At 35.7% G+C, this 26,394-nt stretch overlaps 1 protein-coding gene across 4 annotated transcripts in view; it reads right to left on the bottom strand.

Moving 5' to 3' along the window:
* LOC138127240 (uncharacterized) overlaps positions 1 to 26,394 on the bottom strand; it is a 139,012-nt gene that overhangs the window by 92,233 nt on the left and 20,385 nt on the right. The window lies entirely within an intron of this gene.

Below are 26,394 nucleotides of genomic sequence, written 5' to 3' on the forward strand. Positions count from 1 at the left end.
CACTTCTGGCTGTGATCCGAGTTACGTGTTAGGTAAGAATTGGATCCGAGATTTTAAATTTGGCAGAGAATCTTGTGAATCAGGTGACAGACACCCCAAAACTGTTGTGACGAAAAAAACGATTTGGACACAGTTTGCAGCAGAGTTAAAATGAATGGCCACGAAATTGGATTTCGCGGCCTGTTTTTGGTACGCGAAGTGCTCATTTCGCGTACGGTTGCCTACAAAATAAATTAAATATACCGTGCCAATCAAAGGATAAGAAATGTGCGTTACATTTTTTCCGTCACTTTCCCGATAGACCAATTCCATCAATCGGAACGATTTTTAATATTTTTTCAATTTAACAACCACGGGTGCGTCTAGTATAAATTGGTTTCATAACAAATACTCTCAATGCATTGAGTTAAAAAAATGTCCCGTTCTATCATTCAGAGTAGAAGGTCTTCTTGTGCTTCGCCCAGTTGCAACCTCGAATTCGTCTCTGTCTTTGATCTCTGGGGTTAGCACAAGAAGACTCACTTCTACTCTTTGTTTTGGAAGGTTATGTTCAAAAATAATTTTTTTGAATGTTTCTAGAGTTCTGATTCAAGTCAGAGACAATAAATGAAAAAAATAAGAATAATTGAAGGTATCTTTTCTGTATTTGAACACTTTACAAGGGACTATTGGTAAATATCTAGCGTAGTGTAAAAGGAAACTATTTGCAAAATAATATTTTATTCACCACAATAATCCATCAACTCACAACGTTCATGTAGTAGTCTAACCCCTTAAATTCGTTTCCTTGCTTTGCAAACTACACTTGGGCCAACCAACAGATATAGTAATAAAACCGCCCCCTAGTGCCCGCGTATTTTAAATAGCAGCTTCCAATTGGCTTATTCAAAACGTGCGCAGATTTTCGAAAGCCTGATGCACATCCACAAAAATTACTTGATGGCATTCGGCATCTCATTCGTTTTAACCTCGCTTCGGGAGTTTGACCACGTGTTTATGTTTGTTTGTTTTCCTTGGCATTTTTCGATTTGTATTACAAAATAGTTTTTTTTCAAGACATATAAGAATGACAAATGGCAAAGAACTTGCTTCATTGTGAAACAGGCTTCTGCGTATATCGTTTTACGCAACTAGGCCACATCCCCTTTTTTTTATTACTATATCTGTTGGTTGGCCCAAGTATAGCTCTCTAGAATATCGATCCAACTCTTTTGACGTGGATATTCATTCTTTTAAGATTTTGTGGAGTTTTACAAAGTCAGAACAACGTGCGAATAAATCAATAACTTTACAACCGATTTCATTGAACTTTTGGAGGGGTAAATTGTCTTGCAAAACAAGGCACCTTAAGAAAGTTTCCCAAGACGTGTTTCCACAATTTTGGTTCGAAGTTTTGCTAACAAAGAACAGTAATAATTCCCCGTCATAGATTTTGCTTGCTGCATGTAATCAGGGAAAATTACCCCATCTTTATCCCAGAAAATGGAGTCGAGGACTTTTTCGGCAGACCTGAACGTGAAACTTTTTACGTCGAGAACTAGGATGTTTCCATTCTATTGACATTTCTTTGATGAACCCGAGGTTCATCAATTGTAGCCAGACGGTCCAACTATTTTCAAATTGGTTGCAAATCGATCTGGATGTTGTCATTCTCCATTCAGGCCTTTGGGTGTCCATTTTGCTGATAATTTTCTTATACCCAATTCATTGTTAATGATATGAAAAACCCGTTCATATGAGATATGAATACATATTCTTCGATCTTCCCAAATCGTACCATGGACAACATCGACGCTTTCTGTTGTTGACGCAGAAATCGGTTTTCCCCTTTCTGCTCATTTTAAAAAATTGTTATCCATCTTAGACGCCGCAACCCAGTTTTTTATGGTAAAACAGGAAGAACATTGATCTGATAATGTTGTCAAAATGTCATCAAAATTTCTTTGCCGGATACCCCTTTTAAAAATAGCTGCTTAATTTACTTATATTTATGTATTATAAATGACCTAGAAGACATTTTTTTCTTCATATCAATAAAATATTTTGTACGCTGATCTTAAGAACAAATAAATTCGCAGAGAGAAAACAGACACAATAGTTGTTTACCAGTTTTATGTTTCACTCAGAAAAATCTTAATCTTGATCTACGCATGATTTTATTCTTCTCTTTATTTTCTTGAGGTGTGGTAAACGCAAATGACTTTTTGTTGAGAAAGAAATAATAAAAGAAACCGGAGTTTTCAATTACTCAATGACTATAAAATCAATAGCAGCTTCGTTTCCACTCGTTAGTCCTTTTGTTCGTGTAGACTGATGAATTCTGTAATTCTCGAACGTCATATTACTAATTTGTGTATTGTCACCGATCTTCGAATTTTTTTCTTCACAATACATATTGTTACAAAAAGATTTTCTAAGTATTCTTTGCTGTAAATTGTTTTCGTTTCTAGACAAATTGGTTTTACTCATTTTTCGCTGCGGAATAATAAGAATCCTCAAAAAAGCGTTCCAACACTCTTTAATCATTGATTAACTTTCTCCTCCTTTTGTCAACAGTTTACTGACATTTTTACACTTTGTCAACATTATCAAAGTTTGCTCAAACTCTTACTGAACTTGGTAAGGCGTTAAGTTATGAACCAAGGACAAAACGATCCCTAATCACTAATTACCGAACAGTAGAAGAGCGAAGAGCACGCTTGACTAGGTTTCCCAAAAGTAATTCTCCGGTGACTCATGCTCCAAGATGAATCTGGCAACGATTTGGCTTTGAATAGGTGAAATACAATTCGCTTTAGAGATTTCTCATTGTTATGAACCGTTCTGCCAAAACCAGAAACCACACAAAGATTTGACGTAACTGCCTGTTTCGATAAATCACTGAATCACGCAAGGTCCTCACATTTCAAAAACAGTTTTATCAATAATCTCTCAACGGAATGCATTTTATCGTGACTTGAAACATTCTCTCGTACAAAAATGCATGACTCAATAGTACAAATCTATAACTGCACCAGTTTCGAGAAAATTCAGAAGCATCTTCTTCTAGGACTCGCATTACACTCCATTGCACTTAATTGCGAGTGCGTCGGCAGATTCCAATCGGATTTCGAAAACACAGGCAAGATTTTTTATCCTGTCACATACATCAAGGTAGAAACAGGACGAAATTGCGTAATTTGCCAATTAAATGACCGCTAAATAGGTAGGAGTGTGCGAGACGAAACGGTTACAGCAGGTGTTCGGCTTGGTTAATGACAATGCAATGGTTGTGCAGTTGCATTCTTGAAATCGTTGTAAAAAGACATTTCATATCCTGAATTAACGAAACGTTCGTTTCCTACGATTTTATTAATAAGATGGTTTTCCACGAATCGCTGCAGAGAAATAACTAGGCGGAGATGATGTGATGTGGATTAGACGAAGTTTGGCCCACTTTACGGAAAAGTTGTTACGTAGGCTGGTGCATACTTGTAAAAGTGCACCAAGAATATACCGGTCAAATGGAACGCACGTTATAGATCAGTTAGAGCCATAAAAAATCTTCAAAAGAGTGCAACGATCAAAATGCAACTTGCATAAGCCCGATAATTTTAGTTAATTTGGTAGTAAAGCTGTCTGTTGAATTAGGTTAAATTTTTCTAAGTTTGAGGTTATAAACAGCGTCAATGTCTAGTTTAGTGCATTGTTGTCAGTTTTACCAGTTTGCAATAGAAAAATACTCAAGACATCGCGGGAAATTCAGCAACATGTTATGTTCAATTTGATAGGTCTGTCAGGCACTTTGGTGATGAAAATCAAACAGTGTGTCCAATGTTAAAAAAATAAATCATGGCCTCCCACTATGTCAAAATAATGCGAACGGTATTTAGATACTGCCACCTGGATTGAAATTTAAAACTAAAAAGAAGAAAAAACTCAACCAGCTGTCACCTTCATATAATAAATCTTTCACAGACTTTTAATTTTAATCCACCTGAAAACTGGACAAAATTTTCACTTTTTATTTATTAATGATTTAAATATCACACGGATTATAAAACAACTCAAGAATATGTTTTGGAAGATTTCTAGATAATTAATTTCAACCTGGACAACCAGAAATGTCTCATTTAATCTCCGAGCCACGTAAATTATTTTTATTAGGCAAGAACTGTTAAATTATGTAAAATATGAATCAATTATTGATTAGTTAATTATTCAGCGAGATAGAGGGTGAGATATCTGTGCGACGACCCCTCGAAACGGGTGAGAAACATGATCCAACCCTAATAAAAAATTAATGATTCAGATGACCTGTTCCAAGTTCCATAATTATATTTCATTGATTTTAAATTCCTTTGACGGCGGCGAAAAAACGTTTTACATTTTTGTAACTCAATTATCAGTAATCACCTTAAAGTAAAACAACAGCGAGTTCAGTTAGTTAGATGCTGGCGCCAATCAGACATGTGACCTACTTGTGCCTCGACAGCCAATTGCATCGAAGTAGTGTGAATCAATCCGCGCGGTGACTTTCGCTTTTCACGGAACTCGGGAAACCGATAAAAAGGCAGTCATCCAGGTTAACAACAATTTCTTGGATACTTGCAAGGCATAAATAGTACAATGGCTTGTACCTCCGGGTTATGCAACAATATACCACTTATTTGTGGATTAGGGCACGTCACGTTCCGCGAACCATGTAGGAGCACCTAAAGATACACCAGTGGTAATAAATCGTTTGGCGTGTTTGCGGCAAATACTGGATCACAAGCCGCCAAGCCCGTGTTTTTAACACACAACACTGGTAGGCGGAATAGACACCCACGGGATTTCATTCAGACCGTGCTTAAATCACGATACCTGCCACTTTTCGGGACACACTGTAGATCGCACCTAAAATTCAGATTTATTCAATGGTCTTCCATTGTTTACGGAGCGACATTCCGCCGGTGTCCCTATATTTATATATCATCGTCTTGGACTGTTCCTGTAATTGCGCTTCTTATTCGCATTGTTATCTCGACGGTAACGCCTCGTTAACCCCACCTGTCAGTGATCCCGACAACTACAATACCTCTATCCCATCGGAACGTCAAGAAATACGCTCCAGTCTGGTTTATTATTCGCCGGGAGATTATCAAAAATTATAATCAGATTATCTGTCGTATAAATTGGATCAAATGTAGGTGTCGTAAACTGAGACTGGGAGATATTGCACGTATGCTGCATCAAGGATTACTGTAATTGCTAGTGCTACTTTATCTTGGTTAGCGACGCTGAAAATCCTTGTTAAAATTGTCTGCCAAGTAAATAACTCAAAGTGCTGCTTAAACCGCATAAGAGCGTATTTTAATGCTTCGATGTGTCTGCAACACTTAAAACGACAACTATTTCATATTTAGCACTAAAATGGAAGAGGTGCACACAGAGTAAAAATACATAACATATTGGCATTAATGTTAGTTTGATAGATTTAGCTTTAATAATTCTGTCGCTAGAATATTACCACTTGTGTTGTGGTAACGAGGTGGACATAAAATATGATAAATGAGACACCACTAAAAACAAAGTGACCATTAGATGACACCAACTAACAACGAAAGATATTTTTCCTGGTTTATAACCATTTTTGGGCCCATTATTTTTTTACGCACACTTAATATCGTTTTAAGTGGATGTCACAATACTGAAAAAAAATTGTTCACATACAAAATTTCGATGAGTGAAAAGATAACATTTATGTTTTTTTTTTCTAATTTTTAATTGTACAAAGATATATGGAAGATAATAAAATATGGCCATGTCATTTTGGAATGATATTTTAATCAATTTATGTTCGAGTGATGTCTTGGATATCATGATGATGCGAAAGCAATAAATGCATAAAATAATTCCAAGAACACAAACTAATCGTCAAAAATGTTCCGTCTCATACCTAATTTGTTCTTTTCTTTCTTTGTTTTTATAATTACATTTTTTTTTAAGTGATTTTCAAATCTTGTGTCAAATTTAGACCCACAATATTATTATGAAATAAATTTTAAATAATCAACTATGAAGAACAGGGAATTAAATTTAAAATGTATGAAGAAATAAGTGAACGGAAAAAAATATTCAAAAAACGATAACTCATAGGAAGATGCTCCAAAAAGAAATAAAAATAATAGACTGAGCATGATGAACGTACTATCCGGTCTTCATTTAAATTTCCCGTCAAAGTTGGCATTGAAGAGTCGATTGTGAACGCACCGCGGATTACAGACCTCATTTTTTGCGTTATTTGTGTTTTTACCGTGCAGACTGACGAGTGGTGCGTTCACAATCGACTCTTCAACGCCAACTTTGAGGGGAAATTTAAATGAACACCCGATACATACATATATCTGACATTAAAATGTAAAACACTTACAAATCTAGAAACAATCAAAGGGTTCCCTTTATAAACATTAGTTTGACAGTGTTTTAATAAATCTATGACTAAAATGTTATAATTTATGTTGTGCCAACGTTACGTTGATAAAATAGAATAAATAATAAAAGATAATAAAATGTCAAGCAAGTAAGCTTTACTTATCAGTAAAAGCATAAAATGATTACTAGACGACACAAACAAATTACCAAAGATATTTTTGTCCTTAATGTCTGAACGATTTCCTTTTACTTTTTTAAATCTTAAACGTTTTATATTTAACTAATGGTTACCATTATGCCGTGCACTATGATAATTCCAAAAGCTTTTATGTAGTAACATTATTATTACTGTCACGTTGCATCCTGTTACATATTATTACAGTTAAAATTTCCGACGCGGTATAAAGAAAAAGAATTAGAAGAGTGTTGGAAGAAAACACAAATACAAAGCATGCACGAGAATAAGAGAACCAACTTCTCTGAAAAAAATATCTGCAAAAATAAGAAGAAAAGAAAAAATATAAATATGAATGAATTCGAATTACAATTGTCACATTTTGTAAATCTGACAATTAAAATAATTTTAATAATACAAAGTGATCAAGAATGACTGAATCTATTGGTAACAATGAAAATTTGAATAATTTTGGTACCACTGTAATCAGAACGCATATCCGGTTGTCAACTTTGACAGAGTTGACAGGCGAATTTGACGTTTACCACCAAAGGGTCATTTTTGTAATGGCATAAACATACCCGACATAACCTATTTTTTTTTTTAATGTCGTGTCAAGTTTGAAACAGAAACAGAAAAACACCAATATTTTCAGTTGTTTCATTGCCAACAGACTCAGTCATTGTTGATCACGCTGTATATTAAACGTAAAATTTCTATACCACCATACTGCAGAATTATAAAACATTATAAAAATCATTTTTTCTCTTGGTGCAATGATTTGGTACACCTAACAATTCATAAACACAGATTAGGAAAACCTTGTGTTAGAGGTCTTGGATTTTCTCATGGGCTATGAGTTATATCTGCGCAAACGACGAATCACTGTCTCAAGTAAGCGCTACAAACCGACTAGAAAACATCGTAATTCGTTACGTTAGTGTCGTCTCTCTCTCATCTACATATTTGCATGTAGATACTTCCAAGGTCACAGCCCATGAGAGAATCCAACATCTCTACCACTATGGACCTTGAAAGGGAAACTACAGCAAAAACTCAAAACGAATGATAATATGAAGTTCAAAACTAAATTCCACAAAACATTAATCTTCAGTGTCACCGAGCAACAGTTCTTCCACCACCTGCTTCGGCTAAATCTTATGTGAACAATAACTGAGGCACAAATTACTTTTTTTTCTAATAATTTCTTCAATGTTTATGTTTCAGTTTAATCAATTTAATTTCGACAGCAAAAAATGTGTACTTTATCCCTATAACTCATACCCACAATGTTTAGAAATTATTTTAATATGTACATAGTTGTAAAATAAATTTTGCCACGACTTTACGGAAATAAACACTGCTTTATCCATAAACACAATATTACTAAAAAACGTAGTTTGTACCCAACTGACAGAAACCGCTAGTAAAAACAAATTCTCCGATAACGGAAGTGGTGGTTGAACTCGTGATACTGCGAAGAGGTTAATGTGCTGTGGTGGGCTTTTTTTTCAAATGCGTTTATGAAAACTTAAAATATTTCCAATATTTTCGTTTTCAACAAATAATTTTTTGTTTTCATTTTCGCTTAAGAAATAAAAAGTTCTATACCCAAAGAACTAGCACCTTGGCAGCCAACCCTTATCTAAATGTAAACAAATAGTTGCTTGACGCGGCGAATAAATTACAATTTAATTAATGTGATTACGTTAACAAATTAATTAAACTATTCAATAAAACGATTACAAATTAGTGTAAACCACTTAACAATCATAACTCTTCCCACACAGAACCGTGCAACATAATTATACAAACTATCAAATTGATTAATAAAATTACAATTACTAATCCACCAGATACATAAAATAAATTGAATCTGATTGTGCTTCGTATGTCCATTTGCTACTTTCCTATTTTGTTAACCGTTAAATTAATTATCTTAATTATGATTCTTAATTTATTTCCCTTGAGTGGATACTAAAAAGTAATCAGGTTTCACTGTACTACAGTAGAGAAATCATCTTTAATATGCAAATGAATTCATGTGTTGGGCCAATGAATCATTCCTAACACGTCATTTCTCTCCCCTTAGAATAAAATATGTGCTTCTAACTGGACAAACAGAAAAACGAAAAATCACTCAAAATCGAGACAAAGAGTCAACAGTCGAGCCAGTAATGTTGGCTCTCTTGGAGGCTGGGCTCGTAAATTACAATTGTAAATTAGGAGCCCCTTAGTCTAAGTGTAAACAGGCTCTAATTAAGTTTTTCGCTTCCTGTGGGAAACTCTCACGCATCATTACCCGTAATTTTCCTGCCGTTAAGTCGCTTGAAAACCGTCCATGAGAAATGCAAGTTGCATCTGATTTCTTCCCCAGCTTGGCATTATCATCGTGTTCCTTTCGAGTCCTGAGAATTTTCAATTACTTGGAGCGCACGCATGAAGCGTTCACTCCTCCTTCATTTTCTCTTTTTCATCGTGTCCTTTGTAATCTTCTTCGACAATAGTGAAACATCAATTTGCACCACGTCATCAGTATTACATCGACATTGTGATCTAATCAGGCATGTTACCCCCATGTAAGGTCCATAAGCTGTCCTTTGATGTTGCTTGCGATGCAGACGGCGTCAAAATAGCGTGAGTCATCGCATGAATTTTTTAAAAAAAGAGGAAGCCCCGAGCGGTCAAACCAAGAACTGGAACGACGCAGCTTAACCAACCGGAACAAAACGGAAAAAACTTATAGAACGATGGGATGAAACGAAAAGTGGAATAACCGACGAGGAAGGAGTGGCTCCGGGTCTACCCTCGGCTGGAAGGAAGGTCTCGTTCGTGGGAATTAAAATTTCAAATCGATGTGGAGGGCTGAGACAGTAGTTTGAATGCTACTACAATTAAAGAATAATGAATCGGGCATGGATGCTGTGCCCCCTTTCTGATGTGATAGGCTTGAAATGAAAACGTCTTTAGGCGCACCACATACGTTTTATTCGCGGGGAGTGAATTAGTTTCATGCGTCACGTTAAAATCGTTCGCGTTCGCATCACGCTAAAATCGTTCGCGTTCGCGTCACGCTAAAATCGTTCGCAGCAAGCTTAAATCTCGGGAGCAAGCGAGAAACAGTCAACTGTGCATCACTTGTCACTTCCAAATTTTCATTGTTCATTGTGTTTTCGTCGCAGAGCTGCAGAAGTAGCCATATATAAAAACGATAAAGACACGACAAATACAGATGGATGTAGGATTTAGTAGGTAATTCTCAATTATGTATATTGGAAAAAGTTGTGTAGCAAAATGTGAAGCGGAAAATGGATAAATTATCATAATACCGGGTATCTATGTATTAGACTTATTTAATTCTTTTTGTTCTCTTTAGGGAGTGAACCTGCGTAAGTATTACGAAATAACTGTCCCACGGAAATTTCTCTAAATTACTGTATTATTTCTGGCACAAAGTTTCGTTTCTTTGGCAACATGACGGATGGTTGTCCAAGTGAAGGAATGTACTTAATAAGTGTGAAATGGCATCGAAGTGGGCGAAATGCCAACCCAAACTCACATCAGACAGGATGGCGATATCCGGTCGGTTATCATCGGGAAGATGGCGGCGGGTCTAATTATCACAGGACTCCCAAAATGTTTGAACACACTATTTTTAATTTACGTAATGCAGCGTAGAGTGAGCCCGCCGGGGCAATTAAGAAGACCAAAATAAATACCTGAGAATTTATAGCGCCTTCGGGTTCTTTCATATTATTATTTATTCGGTCTAATTGGTGTATCTGCTCCTGGAACCTTGGAACATCAAAACACTTCAACCCGCGAGTTTAATCTCGGTCAACTCATTAACTCGTCGTAATCCTTTAAAAGACTTCAGATTCCTTCGTGCGTTTAAATGTCAAGGGAAGGAGCCTCACACCCAATCCGGCAAAGGAATAACAAACTTTCTTCTTCTTCAATACTAAGTTTACTAAGTTTACTAAGTTTTTCTGACAAATTTCATCACTACTTGATACTACATCCGTAATGGTAAATTAGTCCGGCCTGAACGCCGTGTCCCCCGTAAACTTGCATTCATTCACTCAGCAAAATCCTTTTCACATGTATCGATTTACAAACCGCTGACGCAGAAAGATCTCCGGAGAAGAACTTCTGGTTTGATGCAGCTGGCTATCACTCGGATCTCGAAGGGATCAGTCTAGATGCATCCAATGGTCCGTAATTGGTCGCCTTTGGGATTCAATTGTTCGCCTGAAAAATGCAGACATCGGCCGGGAGCGTACACGAAGACTCCACCATGTAATTTCTGGAATTACTCAAATTACAGCCGCCCATATTTCCTCTTTTTTTTCGTGGATGCACGCTGTGGAGATATACTGATCTGTCGTTGGCCTTGGCTGATCTACAGGTCGGGGTTCTCAGTTTCAATGACTAACACTGAATTATTAGCCCCATGAAGCGTACCTACTACATTTTTATAAACGAGCTCCTCTTCATCGAGATATTTCCTGTGACCCCGTCAAAATAATTGGATTCGTATCTGGTCGAGCATAAATGATGCGAAGCGATCTTGAAGCATAACCCAAATAATTATTGTGACCAGCAGCTCCAGATCATAACGGTCTGATTGTCCGCGGTTATCCTTCCACTTAAGCAGATTTAATTCTCTCCGCTTCGGATCCTATCCGAGACTGGTCGAGGATTTTGTGAGCAAGGTGATGCCGGCTGCGATAAATTGCATGAAGCTAATTGGTAATAGCACGGCGGTGTCGAGAGCCACTCTCGGGGAAAATCGATCTAATTGTACCCAACTTCGAGTTCATTATAATCCATTAGAGGCAGTGTTGGTTTTGAACGAGTCTTTGGTTTGTGGTTGTTCACGAATAAACACATCACAGGATTTGGCCGCGCCTAACTCGATAAATTACTCATTTCGAATCGCTCCAGTGATTTTGTGATTGAAACTGAGCAGGTGAAACCAAGAGACGGAAGTAGTTCCAGTTTGTGGAACTCGTGTTTCCTTGGCTAGCTAATTAAGAAAGGAAAAATTTCGCAATAACTAACACTCGGCATTCAGTGGGATTGCGTCAGTGGTGCTAATCCCTTGGATGCAAGAACCGTGGCAGTTTTGGAAAACTATTTTTTTTCTTCCAAGTTCGAAGGGTTAAATTAGCTCCGTGACCATCACAACCTTGATCATAACTCGTCCGGAGAGATCCCACCGAATTCGTGCAACGAGGAAGCGATAAGTGATCAATGGTACCAATGCATTAACTCGTGACAATTGGTCATGATCCATGAAGTACCGAACGCTATGGACTGAAAGGTCGTCGTCCTTTTGCAAGTTGCAAAAGGCACCTGTTCTCTCATCCACCTCGGCCATCTTCTTTCACTCCAACATCAATCAACGTCTCCCTTGCTATTTCCAGACTGCATTCCGAAGCATATTACGCATATTACGTTAAATATAGGTAAGTGCTGGACAAACGACGTGCCGACGTACTAGGTATTTGTCCAGAAAACGACGCTGCATGTTAACAATTCCACGAGGTACGGTTTACACGTTCATTCCACTTTTCAACCGCTGGATGTAATTCTGTACTTGGTTTAGTTAGAAGGAGAATCCTATTAAGAGTTAATGAGCCGAGGAGGGAATGTATCAGTCGGTTATGTGTTCAGCTGTATGGAATATAATATTAAACCTTGGCGGCGAGTAATTACGGTTTACGCAATTTTCATTGATGGTGTGAAAAATGCGAGTCGCCTTAACTGTGTATACCGACCGGTAACGAGACGGTATCCGCTAGATATAAATAAAACTGGAGGCATAAAACCGATCAAAATGATTCGAAAATCATTTCTCTCCAATTAAAGACTAATTGGAAAATTATTTCGCAAACGTGTTTTGATTTTTTGGTAGGTGGAATCTTGTTGGTGTCTCTTTTTCAAGTGTATTGTCCTGTGAAGTTTGTCCACCTTTACAAGTACCTTTGTAAAAGTGTTTGTCGACACAAGAAATCCATAAGAATATGAGTCACGTTAAGTGGTCAAGAACTGGTCCAAAGACTTAAACTTGACAGAGAATCTTGTGAACTTGCACCAGGCGCCGGTCATCTCAGAACTGTTATTATGACACAAAAAAACCTTGATATGGTTCACGATATGATTCTCTACGGTGGACAATTTCAGTTGTTTTGCAACAGAGTTTTTTTTTTATTGATAAGACAAGAAAAAAAATTTGGAATGATTTTGGCTTGAAAAATGAAATCTTTTTATATTAAGGGTTAACACCAGATTCGTATATTCATGCAACTACCCGAGCACGAAAAGTTACAACAGTTTTTTTTTTAATCATGGTGGAGTGTTTTGATTGTGTATTTGCCGCATGAACAAAATCTAATACAAGAGTGTGATGCTAAATTAATTTCCAAAGTACATCATACTTTATGGTTGTCATTTATGATGTTGCTGAGTGCCTCGAGACATAAACTAAACACTTTCTTCTGAGGCATAAAGCACTGAGAACTGAGAAATTAATAATCTGAATTTTTCTAGCCTCTTGATTCTCCACTAGGGACAATGAATGATAAACTACCGTCATAATCACATGGATCAGAATTGAATAAGATGAATAATATGCCTATTATTCACTACTTTTCATTATGTCCTGACCCACCACACATCGGGTCACACGGCATTCAGGCCGGACTAATTTAACACTACAGATAAGCAACCGATATGTATCTATCTAAAGAAATTTCTGGTCCTTCTACATTTTTTTTTGTTTTAGTCAGGTATGTCGTAACTTACAGAACGCCAGGCGTCCGTTTAACTTCAAATTTGTGTTTCGTGTTGTGTTGGATTTTTCATAAAAAACAGCTTTTTTTTCAAAAATAAAATGATTTACTCAACTGAGCACAAAAAGTTTATGACAGAAAGTTATTTTCGCAACGTTTGTAAGGTCAACGATGAGCGGTCCTATTCAGTACAACATTGTTTGCAAGAATGTCAGGTTCAGTTCCCACAAGTTGTCGTCGGTTATAAACAAGATCCGGAGTGTTGAGATCCCACTGTGAAATTGTTTGGTGGACTGGAAGATTGAGAAGAATGAAGGTAGTGGAAGGTCAACAGAACGTACTACGGAAGCTGTCGATGCAGTTAAGAAAATTATGGAGAATGAATGGAAAACTTCCTTCCGTCATGTATTTCAAAAGGTCTGTGGAAACGTGCCACATAATATTTACAAAGGATTTACATTTATATCCTTACCGCAAGAATTCTGTTTCCAAACTGTTGGTGATCCAGCACAAGACTTCAATTTTGGAATAATGGGATAAAAAACATAATAAAAATATGTCATGTGCCAGATGATGGACATATTCAACATCTTTAAAATCAATTACATGCATTGAAATAACGGGCCTTCAAATAAATTTATATTTAGAGCAACCTATGGAAATTCAATTGTTTGCAACATTTTTCCAGCGTAGAAGAAACGTCTGACATTTTAACGAAATAAAATTAGGTTAGAAAATATTTTTAATTTTTGTAGTGGATTCTCCTATTCCCCCTCCACGGAATATGACATTATGAAATTGGGAAAAAGCTTACTATGTAACCTGTGTAAGTCCGGAGAATAATTGGTTACCTACAAAAATTATCTTTACACTGTTAACAGAATTAGAATGTCGCCTACGCCTACTCTAAATATATATTTATTTGAAGACCCGATACATATCATAAAGTACTTCTTGTTTTATTCTCTATTCTTACAAGGTTTTGTGAGGTTATGTTTAGCTAAATTCAGGGTTCGTCACTAGGTTAAAGTACATATATCTACGAGTATGATATTGTTAGACTCTAGTGCAATTTTAAAAACTTCAATTTCTTTAATTGGAAAACCTTGTTAAGAAAATCCAAGAGAATTATTATTGACCATAGACCATTCTATGTAGGTTTATGTTTTCAATTTTACTTTGAATGTAATTTCTACTTCATCCTCATTTCTTTATGATCCTTATTACACAGCGTGTTCCAAGACTATCGCCAAAAAATATTACACAGCAATTTCCCATATCAATATTAACGCGAAATCGTAATCAAACGTTCTTTTTTATGCGTCTGTATTGTTTTACGGAGGTTTAAATTACTATAAAAGTGGCAACGTTGTATAGAAGATGTTTTGAATATGATAATAAGCAGCAGTAATCACAGCAACCATTTTATTATACTGTACAGTCATAGTAACGATCTGTACATTGCAAATTGTAAGGTAAGTCGATGTTGAAAAATGTAAATTTAAAAAAAAAACAAATAAAACAAGCATCTAGAAAGCCTGGTAAAAGAAAGAAAACAGTTTTTTTAATGGAACATGTCAGTTATGTCCATGTGCCCATCTTAAAATAATATGAATAGATACACATACAGGGTGTCCCAAAAGTACCGCCTTTCCTTGAAGGTACGTCATTTAGGGATGTGGTAGAGTGCTGGAAAAATGTTTTTAAAAAATCCTGACCCTCCATTTAGGAAATATATGCAATTTTAAAATATAAAAAAAGCAACGCTCTAACCTGAGAATTACCTCTACCTAGAAATACGTAATAGCATTGTATTATTGTATACCTAGGCAACCATTCTGATGAGCTTGAGAGGTAATTCAACAATCAAACACTTCAACAAATATTATTTTATTAAAATAAATATTCGAAATTTTGCCCATTTGCGTCTAAAAATGCGTTGGGTCTTTTAACGATGTTGCCGTGAACGCGCTCAAGCATTTCAGGAGTCCCGTAGAAGTAGATACTTACTGAATTTTTTAAACTATTTATCAGTACTCCATAACACTTCTAGATGACGCACCTTCAAGGAAAGGCGGTACTTTTGGGACACCCGTATAGAGTGTTTAGGTACATGATCTCTTTGTTCCAGCATTTGCAAATCTTTATCTTCTGGAGAAAAACTATTTTTTTAAATGATTTATTATTCAGTACAGCATATTTTAGCATGTTCTGTAAAGTTTTGGTGGCAGTTTGGAAACACCTGTATATTGGCACCTACATAGTATAAAAAATATTCATAATTACAATCTTTCTTGAAAGCGATAGATTTTACATTGTCTATTATAATTTACATGTACAGATATTACTTTACTTAATATGAACAGTATAAAATGCAGCCTAATCACTTGTTTTCACAGTTCTCTTGGTGGCAGACCTGAATCTAATCGAGTACATATGGATCCATTTGGAATGTAAGAATGAATAATTCAAAGAGTTGCGCTCCTTTTTTTTAAATATGGCTAAAAAAAAACAGCATGTGTCGTAAAGACGCACGATAGAAGTGAAACTTTTGTATTACAGGGAAACATTGTAATTATTCATCAATCACTTTTAAATAGCATATTCACAACAAAATTGTATATTTTAATGAAGAAAATAAATTATAAACAACGATAACACTAAACAATATTGAAATGTGCAACTCATTGTTCATTTTTAAGCCTCCAAATTAAAGAGAGGACATTATCGATAAATGCCGTGAGTGTGTCAAAGACAGAAGTATACACAATTTTAAGGGATGTTTGTAGCGTGTCAAACAGTTTAACTTACATTTAAGTGAGATGGAAATATTGGCGCAACCGTTGTGCGAGACACTGCTCCCACTCGACCCGATAGTGTTTACCCCCACCACTTTTCGTCACACAAAAAGGTTGCCGATCAGAATTTCAAAACCATCCCATAAAAAGTTTCACTTCAAAAAGAAGTACATTTTACGTATTAAGTTTCACAGAAAACTCCACCCTATTTGTAAAATACTAGAAATATATTGTGGTATTTTAAAATAAATCACTAGTACAAATGAAAACGTAACAGGATACTGTCCAGTAGCAGTAAATACATACCAATATGTATATGCAATAACGGCACAAAAGTTTCACTACGACATAATAGTGAGGCTTTTTAATATCTAAAGTAATGTGCACAATGACACAAATTTCAATGTGATTGTAGATACATACATATTTAGAATCTCCTGGATGTGTCCCAGTTAAACAGTTTGTACAACAGAAGTGGCACTTTATAAAAACACTTAATAAAAAAATAACAATCCACTTCTTGTGGTTGGTAGCACGTTTTGATGATTACCTTTTTTAATAACTTCTCAAGTGCATACACTTGTAATTTCAAGATTTGTTTATTATTACACGAAGATAATAAAAGACAACAAATTAAATATGGATAAAGGGAATACAAATCCAGTTTTTTAAACGAAAATTTACATATCAAAATACTTCCCATCAGTGAGGACCTACTTAAACGACAGTGTCACTGGATTCAATGAACTATAAATCAACCAACAATCTACCGCGAAGCACTGAGGCCTACCTGGAATGTTCGAGACAAGGCCGGCAGCGGGATAAAAGAGCGATGATTCCCAACAGTCGGTTAGTTAATTGTCAGTGAGCCATAACGATGATTAACAAGCGTTAGTGTGCGAATTTCAATTTAATTTTCTGTAGTATAAAGTTAAAGGTCATTTGGTATAAACTGTTAATCAATAAATTAGTGATTGTTGAAAATAATTCTTTTAAAACAAAATTTCAAACCTTGTAATGTTTTTAATTATTTCGTTCTTAGTTATTGAAAGATGCAAAAAGCATCTTAGCCTTCGTATTCAATACATTCATTCAGCATTTACCGGTTGACATATAACATTCAAATTCTAAATCACAGATACCATAAAAACTAGTACTAACCATTGGTATTTGTCAGATAAAATTGTTATTGAACAAATAGCAACTGATTCTTCGACCCTCAACTCAAGACATCCCGCTACACTAAATTAGTAGCTTGAAAAGCCTACTGCTTTCCTGGAAGCGAGTAACACACTTTTATTTACTATTAACACTAACAAAAATGTAAACATAAGAAGTGTTTGTATACAGTTTCCTAACAATCAGTAATCAGTTGTTTTCAAAAACAACCTACTTTACTTTTGTCAACTGTTGACTGTTTTGTCAAAAAAAAACAACAAATCAATGACGAGAGAAACAAATATATTTCCAAGACAAGAATCACATGTTTAATGAAACTTTCACTGATTTTAATTTTTTCGGATGAGTGTAACAGAACAGCCCCAGAAGAAAAACAGCAATAATTTAAGATGTCTACTAACAGGAGACATCTTCATATTGTTAGTGTCTTTCAACATAGGACCCGACACATTGTAACCCAAATACATACATACAAGCATGCACACGCATGTGGTCCTTTCCCAAAGCAAATGTTCGAACAAGATGGTGTAACATCCATCCAAATAGAGATCTGTGAATAAGCGAGAACACACACAACACAACCGTGTAGGTACAAGTTAGTACTCTTGTACTTCTCAATACACGTCAATCCGTAACGAAAGTTAAACTTGTACAAAGATAATAAGCTGACGCTACAAAGGCAACAATATATTAACATTATCGAATGCGTGTGCTACCTTCGCACCTGCGAGGTCCAGTGCAGATCCATCCTCGACAATGGAATAAGAAAGCCGCGATAAAAATTACTGTTCACGCGCTTGATTTGTTGAACAGGTGAATCAAATGTATACAAAACGAGCTTAATGAACGGGAGCACCTGTCGACGGATGTAATCAATTTGGGATGGAGTTCGTGTAACACGTGCTCAACGGACCGTTTTTTCCAATTTACCATCTTGGGTGTTTGCACTCTTAATTATTTTAATGGTTTAATTAGATGTAGATGGTGCAAAGCTTTCCAGACGTAAACTGCATGTAAGGCAGCCATATGTGGCTTAAGTAGGTAACTGACGTGCGTGCGTGGCTGCACCGTGCACGTGATACTCACAAAATTTGCTTATCTATCAACGGTTACTTCACAAGCATTTTTTCAACACACTTTTGCATTACATCATAATAGAACAATTGGAATAACAGAATCTGGCCAAAACTATTCTCTTGGAATGTTAGAACAATACCGAGATCTATCAAATGGGATACAAATAAGAGAAATGGGTCAAAGTACGAGAAAGAACAGCAAGATATTTCAAAGCTTTCAACATTTATCTGCTTTATTTTGGTCTGTGTTGTTGAAAAAATTGTGGCGCTTAATTTAATTTATCTCTAGCCAGATCTCTTCTGTGTACCTCTGCAAAATGACTTTTTTCTTTGTGGAAGTTCATTACCAGTCACGGTTAAATTGCGTCAGTTGAATCCAACTGACAAGTCGGTGAACCCGTTTTGTGTGGTGAACACCTGATCCGCCATTTTTTCTATTTCTGACATATTCTAGGAATACAATTTTTAGCCAGATGCCCCCGTTTTTTACGTTTGTGAACAGAAAGTTCTCGAATTCCGCATACAATGATTTGGACGCCCGAAGAATTTTTGTCCTTTCACTCATTACACGGCTCATTAGGACCACAATATCCCTATCTCTGATTGCCATCAGAATGTTTGAGGACGCCGCGAAGGAATGAATGAGAGGTGGCGTGTGAGAGATTCGAAATGGGTGGTGGATTTGATGGGACACAAAAATGTAATTAAATTTACAACCACTTATTTTTCCATTTGGAATGAAACTGTAATGGACTGCACAAAGTGGAGACTGGGGCGTTTATGGGAAAGTTTTGAGACCGCTAGCTGTTGTACTTCCTTAAACTAACCTTGATGAGGCAAGGCACATTTAAGATAAGGTCGTTTAAGCATGAATAAGCGTTGGCAAGATGTTATTCGCCGAAGAAAACGAAACTTTCGCCAACTATTATTACACTTCCAACTGTTCTCCGCCGAGATACGATTCATTCTTACAATATTATTAACGTATTCCGAAGTAGGTATATTTAACTTATTAACTAGAAAAGAATATTATCTTGAAGTGTCAATTGCCGAGTGGAATTTCATTTAAAAAGTTAACGAAAATCATTTTTCTCCAAGTTCAAATACATATAAAAAATTATAAAAGCTGAATAAATTACCACACTTCTTTGTCACTACATGTAGATACTCAATTGGATTTTTGATTTTCTTTTTTTATTTTTTTACATTATTCGCAAATGTGTTTGAAACAGTATGACTTAGGTGTGTGGCCAATCATATGAAAGTGTTCGAACAAGCTTAGAACAACTTACTACAATCAGATAGAAATATCTAAAGTAAAATCAAGACATAAATTTCCCTAATCATTTAACAGATAATTCTTCGTTGTTTTCATAGGTAAATGTGTTAAAAATAAATTAACTAGCATAAAACCAACAAAAAAGATTTTATTTATTAATGGTAATGTGATGATGAATTGTACTATACAAGTCCATCCAGTACAATTACAGTCACGGAATATTAAACAATCCAATTATTTCAAACAGTCAAGCGTGATGTCGACGCAAACGTGAACTATCGACAATCACACATTAAAAAGAGCCCACTTTAGATGTATTTGTGATTAGTTTTGGAGTTCCCCAAGGTAGCATTTTGACTTCTTTGCTATTCCTGGTAAGTATACAGGTGTCCTAGAACTTCTTCAGAGAAGAAATGGAGTATTTGGATAAATGTGATATCTGAATTTTAAAGAAAAAAAGTCCTATCTCAAGCGATAATTGACAAAAGACATCCTAAACTTGAGCAATCAGAGGTACAGGGTTATTATAAATGATTTTCCCATCGCAGTTGGCGCTGAAAACCATACAAATGTTGGATGTGCCGCCAGCCTCGCAACATGAGACAGACTAGTAGACAGCTTTCCGGCGGTAAAAACTACCGCCAGTATCGCCACCTACCGGCGATACTAGTCTAACTCATGTTATGAGGCTTGCGGCACATTCAACTACACCACCAACGCCAACTGCGATAATAACCCTGTAGGACGACCGCAAATTTGCGTTGCCGGGATTACGAATTTCGAATTTTATAAATTTATTTTAGTCATCTTGGAGTCTCTTTTGCTGTCGGCACATGCCTGTTTTCTGTGGGGAGGCAGTTCTGGGACAGGCTGTAGGTACAGTGTCAACTATTTGTTTGGGCAAAATCTACAAAGGGGTGATACACTGACACCTTTCATTCAGCCCAAGCTGCAGACAAATCTCTGTATTGACAGTTTATCTCCCGAACTCCCGAATTCTCTAATACAGACCAGATTACTAAAATACCTTCAAGTTGTTTCAAGTAGATACGTGTACCTTCCTAGAGTTACGAAAAGAAGTAACAACAAAGATTCGAATAAAATTAAAATTGTTAAACACCTGTCGGACCCTTTTACAGTAAGCTTGGCCATAATCTCGAGAAAGGATCATTAAAAGAGACTTACAAGAAAATATTCAAAAGATTAGTTATACGCTCTCGGTGAAAATAATTACTTTTTCGGTGGTAAGAAGGTGGATTAGACTGACTTTTTCAAATCTTATTAGGTATGTGATGATAAATTACCATCATTTATTCAATTCAAGGATTTAAAAAGGAGACAGTAATGGGTACATAAAAGAACTAAAACGAAGTTAAGTTAATCACTATTTCAAAACAAGTGCGGCGTAAGGACAGTAGAAGAAAATTTTAAAATCTCAAAACATTCATTGTAGATGCTACCCTGGGCCTTCTTAAGATCTCCTGATAGAAAAAACTACGTATTAAAAGCAGAACAGTGTAGTAAAGGTGAAGTGACAAAAGAGTGTTTGTGGGAAGAGAAAAGTTTCCTTCAATTGCCAATTGACAGTTGTCGCAGATTTTGATCAAACTGAAGGAAAATTCATCAGGCCTGTAGAACTCAATAGAAAACCCTGAACCATGAATAGAAAATGATTCTCTTATTTATAAATATGTAAGACAACACATCTTCAACGGGAGAATATAAAAACTGGATTTTTCCTGGAAATGGTACATCATGTGATCAGTTTGTTCTAGGATATTTAATTTCTTGGAAAGAGTTGTCCTAGTACAGATGATATTATTGTCTTAAATACTCTAGAAATAAAAGCATATAGCAAGAAGTTTCTGCAAATACGAGAAAAATTGTTTGTTCGATACCTCCCTAGAAAGTATAAAGTTACCAGTGGGTGAAGGTTTCTCTTTCGTTCACTTCACTTTCGCTCATCGTTTTTCGCTCACTGTCTTTCACTCACTGCTTTTCATTCGCACGTAAATTTTCCCAATTATTTCTGATAACGTAATTTTGATTTTTAGGCAACATTTGGTAACTCGCGGCCTCTATTCGAAATTTACAACATCCAAATTGGAGAAATGACGTTTTGTAAAGCAGATTTTGTTATTATCAAGTCAAATTATTTTCAGAAAAAGGCAATGCTTTTTGGATGATTTTGAAGCACTAGTGCACGAAATCTACGTTCGGGCTTAACTGTTGCGTTTGCGAAATGTCATTTTGAAGTTAGTGATTTATTTTTATTTAAAATTTTGAATACAAAGTTTCAGACTCAATTTCTAAGCAGGTATCGAACAAAACCAAATACAGCACACGAGAATAAGGCCGCTTTCGTTCACTGGAAATGCATCGAACACACAATTCGCGTGAACGAAAACTTTACCTTCCTCACTCATACTTTAAATAACTATGTATTCTAAAAATCTGGCTTGCTCGTGAATGCAATGTTTTAAAAATGTATCTACAAGAAAATATTGTAGCACATTACTCCAAACAAAACAAAATTACAGCCTTCCTTAACAATGTATAGTATGTAAATAAAACTTCTATTATGTTGCAGATAAATACTGTTGTTATAAAATGATATAAAAAGGGGACACGGAATCGAGACCGGAGTTATTTATCATTACGGATATTTTTATCAAGTAATGTAAATTCCTTTGAAAGTACAATTTTTTATATTTCATTTATGTTGCTATACGCCCACTCACTTATTACAAGACATCTACGTCATAGTTTGTTCGTAAAACATTACGGATTACAGACGCTACTTAAATCAAGTAATGAAGCTATGAAGTGTTGAAATCACAACAGAAGGCGGTTGCCCCCCGGGCAGTCACCCATCCAAACATCGACGGCGACTGACATTGCTTAACTTTACCGCTCGAATGAAGATAGAGCTTTCATATTTTTATTAACATTATTTCTACCACACCTACAAAAAATATGAATTTTAAATAACACATAATAATGATTCCATTACTCAGCTTGTCGAACAATAAGCTTACCAGTAACGTCATTATTATTACGATTTAATAAAAGGTAAGTCTTCCACAGCTGAAATAAATCTGTCAAGTGGAGCATGAAGTATTGTATAGTGGAACAGTATAATACAAAAAACTCCATCAATCAGATATCGATTACGTTTTGACAAATAGCCGTGTATTGTGCTGGCGCAAATCGTGACTTCCCACGACCTCCACCTTCGCGTACGTCTAACAAGAAGTATCGCCACCGTACCGGAGTTTCCTTTCGTGCCGAAATTCGTTTACATTACGGCGAAATAGAATCGTGTTCGAACACGTGCCTCGTTGGAAACTCTTTCACCAAACCGGAAAGTGTTCGTTACAAAGAAGCACCACTTCCTCCCGGACTTCTTGTGAAGAGCATCGTTAACCGCACTCCAAACATATTGTGTCTAGCAAACAACAGCCGCACAGTTTTTGCTCTTTAAACAGTTAACGGTAGCTCTTCAAGACAGACGAACAAATACACAAAAATTCCCAAGTGTTTATTGTGATAGCTTTGATTTTGTGGTGTGCCGCTTTATTCTTCCTTTGGACTCGTCTGGATTGTCTTTTTGGATATCGACAGATTCGTGGAATCAGACAAAAGAGACGTTCAGAATAGTAATGCAATAATAATAAAGAAGTTTACGTACGTGGTTGTTTGTCTAGTGTGGTGCACACCATATGTCTTAGGTGACGAAAACGGAAATAAAAACACTTACGGTCACTAAATTTAGGAAGAAGGGTGGCAGCTGTTGGTTAGCGTTGAAAATTGAAAATCTTAAAATGCAATCGTAAGTTTTCGCGGAAATATGATTATTTTAAACAGACCGAAGTTAGACCAATAAATAAATACAACAGACAAAAACATGATAGAACAAATAAAAAAATACAAATAGAAAGAATAAAAGTGTGCCTACAGTTTTTGAACTAGCTCTTACTCATTAAAAATCTTACTGATTAAAGTGCATTCTTGCGTCACGCAAGCATCTAATGCATACATTTAGAACTTAATAATCTACGAGAAAAATGTTAATGAATCGACAAGTGGCTTGCAAAGAAGAACAGCCACACTTGTTGGTTCTAGCAGCGAAAGTATAAAATTAGTCTGAACAAGTACTCCTTTCAGCATAATTAATTTAAAGATATTCTGGATTTAATTAACTCCTTAATTGTTATTTATTTGTTTTCAGGTATCCTACTTTGCATTCATCCGTTCTAAGCACACTGACTGCTACACAAAAGTGATTAAAACGTCAGCTCAAAGGAAAATGTGTTTGTTGACCAAAATAAGTCCTTAATGAGCAAGTAGACTTCCTCAACAGTCAAAACTGAAAATTCTTAGTTCTTAGTGTGTCAGTACTCTTCAAAGTTTTATGAAAAAAAATTTTACCACTCGGGACAAAAATGTTCAACATATTTTGTGCAAAGTAAGATTAGGTACTATCTCGTTGAAAGCGTAGAAAATGGAAAAACCCAGTGACCAAATGACAATCTAGAAGAACATCTCTGGACAAGAAACTTTGCCTTCTTTAGCATTATACCAAAACATGACCAATAAAAACATTTTCTTTTCATTTTAATTATTACGATCTCCAAATGATTGTGTTATCACAGTTTGTATTGACGTTGAGTGTGAAAACTAATACTTATATCGGGCCTTCAAATAAATATATATTTAGAGTAGGCGTAGGCGACATTCTAATTCTGTTAACAGTGTAAAGTAATTTTTGTAGGTAACCAATTACATATTCTCCGGAGTTACACAGGTTACATAGTAAGCTTTTTCCCAATTTCATATTGTCATATTCCGTGGAGGGGGAATAGGGAGAATGCACTACAAAAATTTAAAATATTTTCTAACCTAATTTTATTTCGTTAAAATGTCAGACGTTTCTTGTGTCATTTTCTACGCTGGAAAAATGTTGCAAACAATTGAATTTCCATAGGTTGCTCTAAATATAAATTTATTTCAAGACCCGTTAGGTACTTACAATACAACATAGGTACCTAAATAAATTTTTAATGAAGGTTTTCACTGAAAGCTCATTTCGCGTTTTTAGCAGGCGAGCTTTTGCCAGCGAATATTAAATTGTGAAACCACACACATTAGTATTAATGCAACCTTTCAGTCCATTACCACAGAAACGTACATGGTTCATTTCAGCTGACAGATTTCTACCGTCAAGAGATCAGCCGGTGCAAACCACAACACAAATCTGTAGCTAAAAATAATTCTGAGCATTGAGAGAATCTGCAGTTGTGATTTGTTGAATTCTCAAAATACTAAAATATCCCAAGAAAAAATACAAACGAAAAAAAGTTTTAAGACAAGAATTTTGTTCAAACTTGGAAATTTCTGGATTAGGTTTTAGAAACACATTTTCAAAGCAATTAGAATGTTTTCTTCAACATTCTAGATTAGAATATCCCCTAAAATAGCAACTGTCATATTCAAAATGATAAAGGGGACAACGAAACATATAAAAGGAAGTTTATTATTCTAGAATTAGTAAGTTTGAAAATTGTCATTTTACTGTAACTGCAGCAAAAGAAAATAAATTTTGTGATCCGCTTGAAGATAAAATAGTATATATTGTTTAGAGTAGGTCTTTTTGTGCTTCGCCCAATTGCTGACCTCGACTTCGCCTCGGTCTTCAATATCTGGGCTTACCATAAAAAGACTCAGTTCTACTCTTCATGACATAATCTACTATTACGTACGTGATTGGTGGTTCAACAGATAAATTTTGAATTGACGAAATGTCGACCCATTATGTTTTTCGGCATGTGGTGGAAAAAAAAAAACACAACAAAAAAAGTGAAGAATGCTTGAGATGTGACTAGCAAACTTGACAATGAAAACTTTGTGACGTTAATGAAGTCAATTGTTTGGTATCTGCGTTAGAGGTTGTTTCTAAAAGAAACTGTTATCAAAGTCTCTGCTTGTTCTGATCATTATCAAGAGTGTCCGTGTAAAAAAGATTAATTTCCACGCGAACCTATACTTTCTTTTGAACTGAGAAATATTTACATACATATTTTATGATTATTAGAAAAATCTGCCAATAACCTAATAATTATTCTTTTCTGCTTACAGTTAGTTTAGTTGATTTTATACAAATTTATACATATTTTCAGCACCGTGACTGTTCCTCCTCGCGTATTTTCTGCCTTGATTCGTGCAATCTACATGAATTAAACATTAGCGATTTTCATTCGATCGGCACGATGCCCTCCAAGGTTTAAATCAAATAAAACCGCGAGACATTCTCGACAGATAGTAAAAGTTATTCATCCCGGACGGTTCCTAAGAGAACGCTTTCAGCAACGGTAAAAATCCACATCATTAGAACAGTTTTATACGTCTCAATGATCTCACTTTGACATTTAAAAAATGAATAGGAGCGAGCTTTACAACAGAAAATTCTTTGATATTCAAATGGCACAATAATCGAGTAGGTGTACTCTTCGCCCACCTTGAAAGACACAGTGCTCTTTAAAATGACTTTATCTATATCGAAACCAAACCCACTTTAATGGGACACTGTCTGACCTTATTATCTCAACATATAGTCTACAGAATGCAACAATAACTCCGACCACACCAGATACGTTGACGGCAAAACATTTGGCCAAAACTGAACAAACAGGAA

Source organism: Tenebrio molitor, chromosome 3 (assembly GCF_963966145.1).
Source record: "Tenebrio molitor chromosome 3, icTenMoli1.1, whole genome shotgun sequence".
Lineage (NCBI taxonomy): Eukaryota > Metazoa > Arthropoda > Insecta > Coleoptera > Tenebrionidae > Tenebrio > Tenebrio molitor.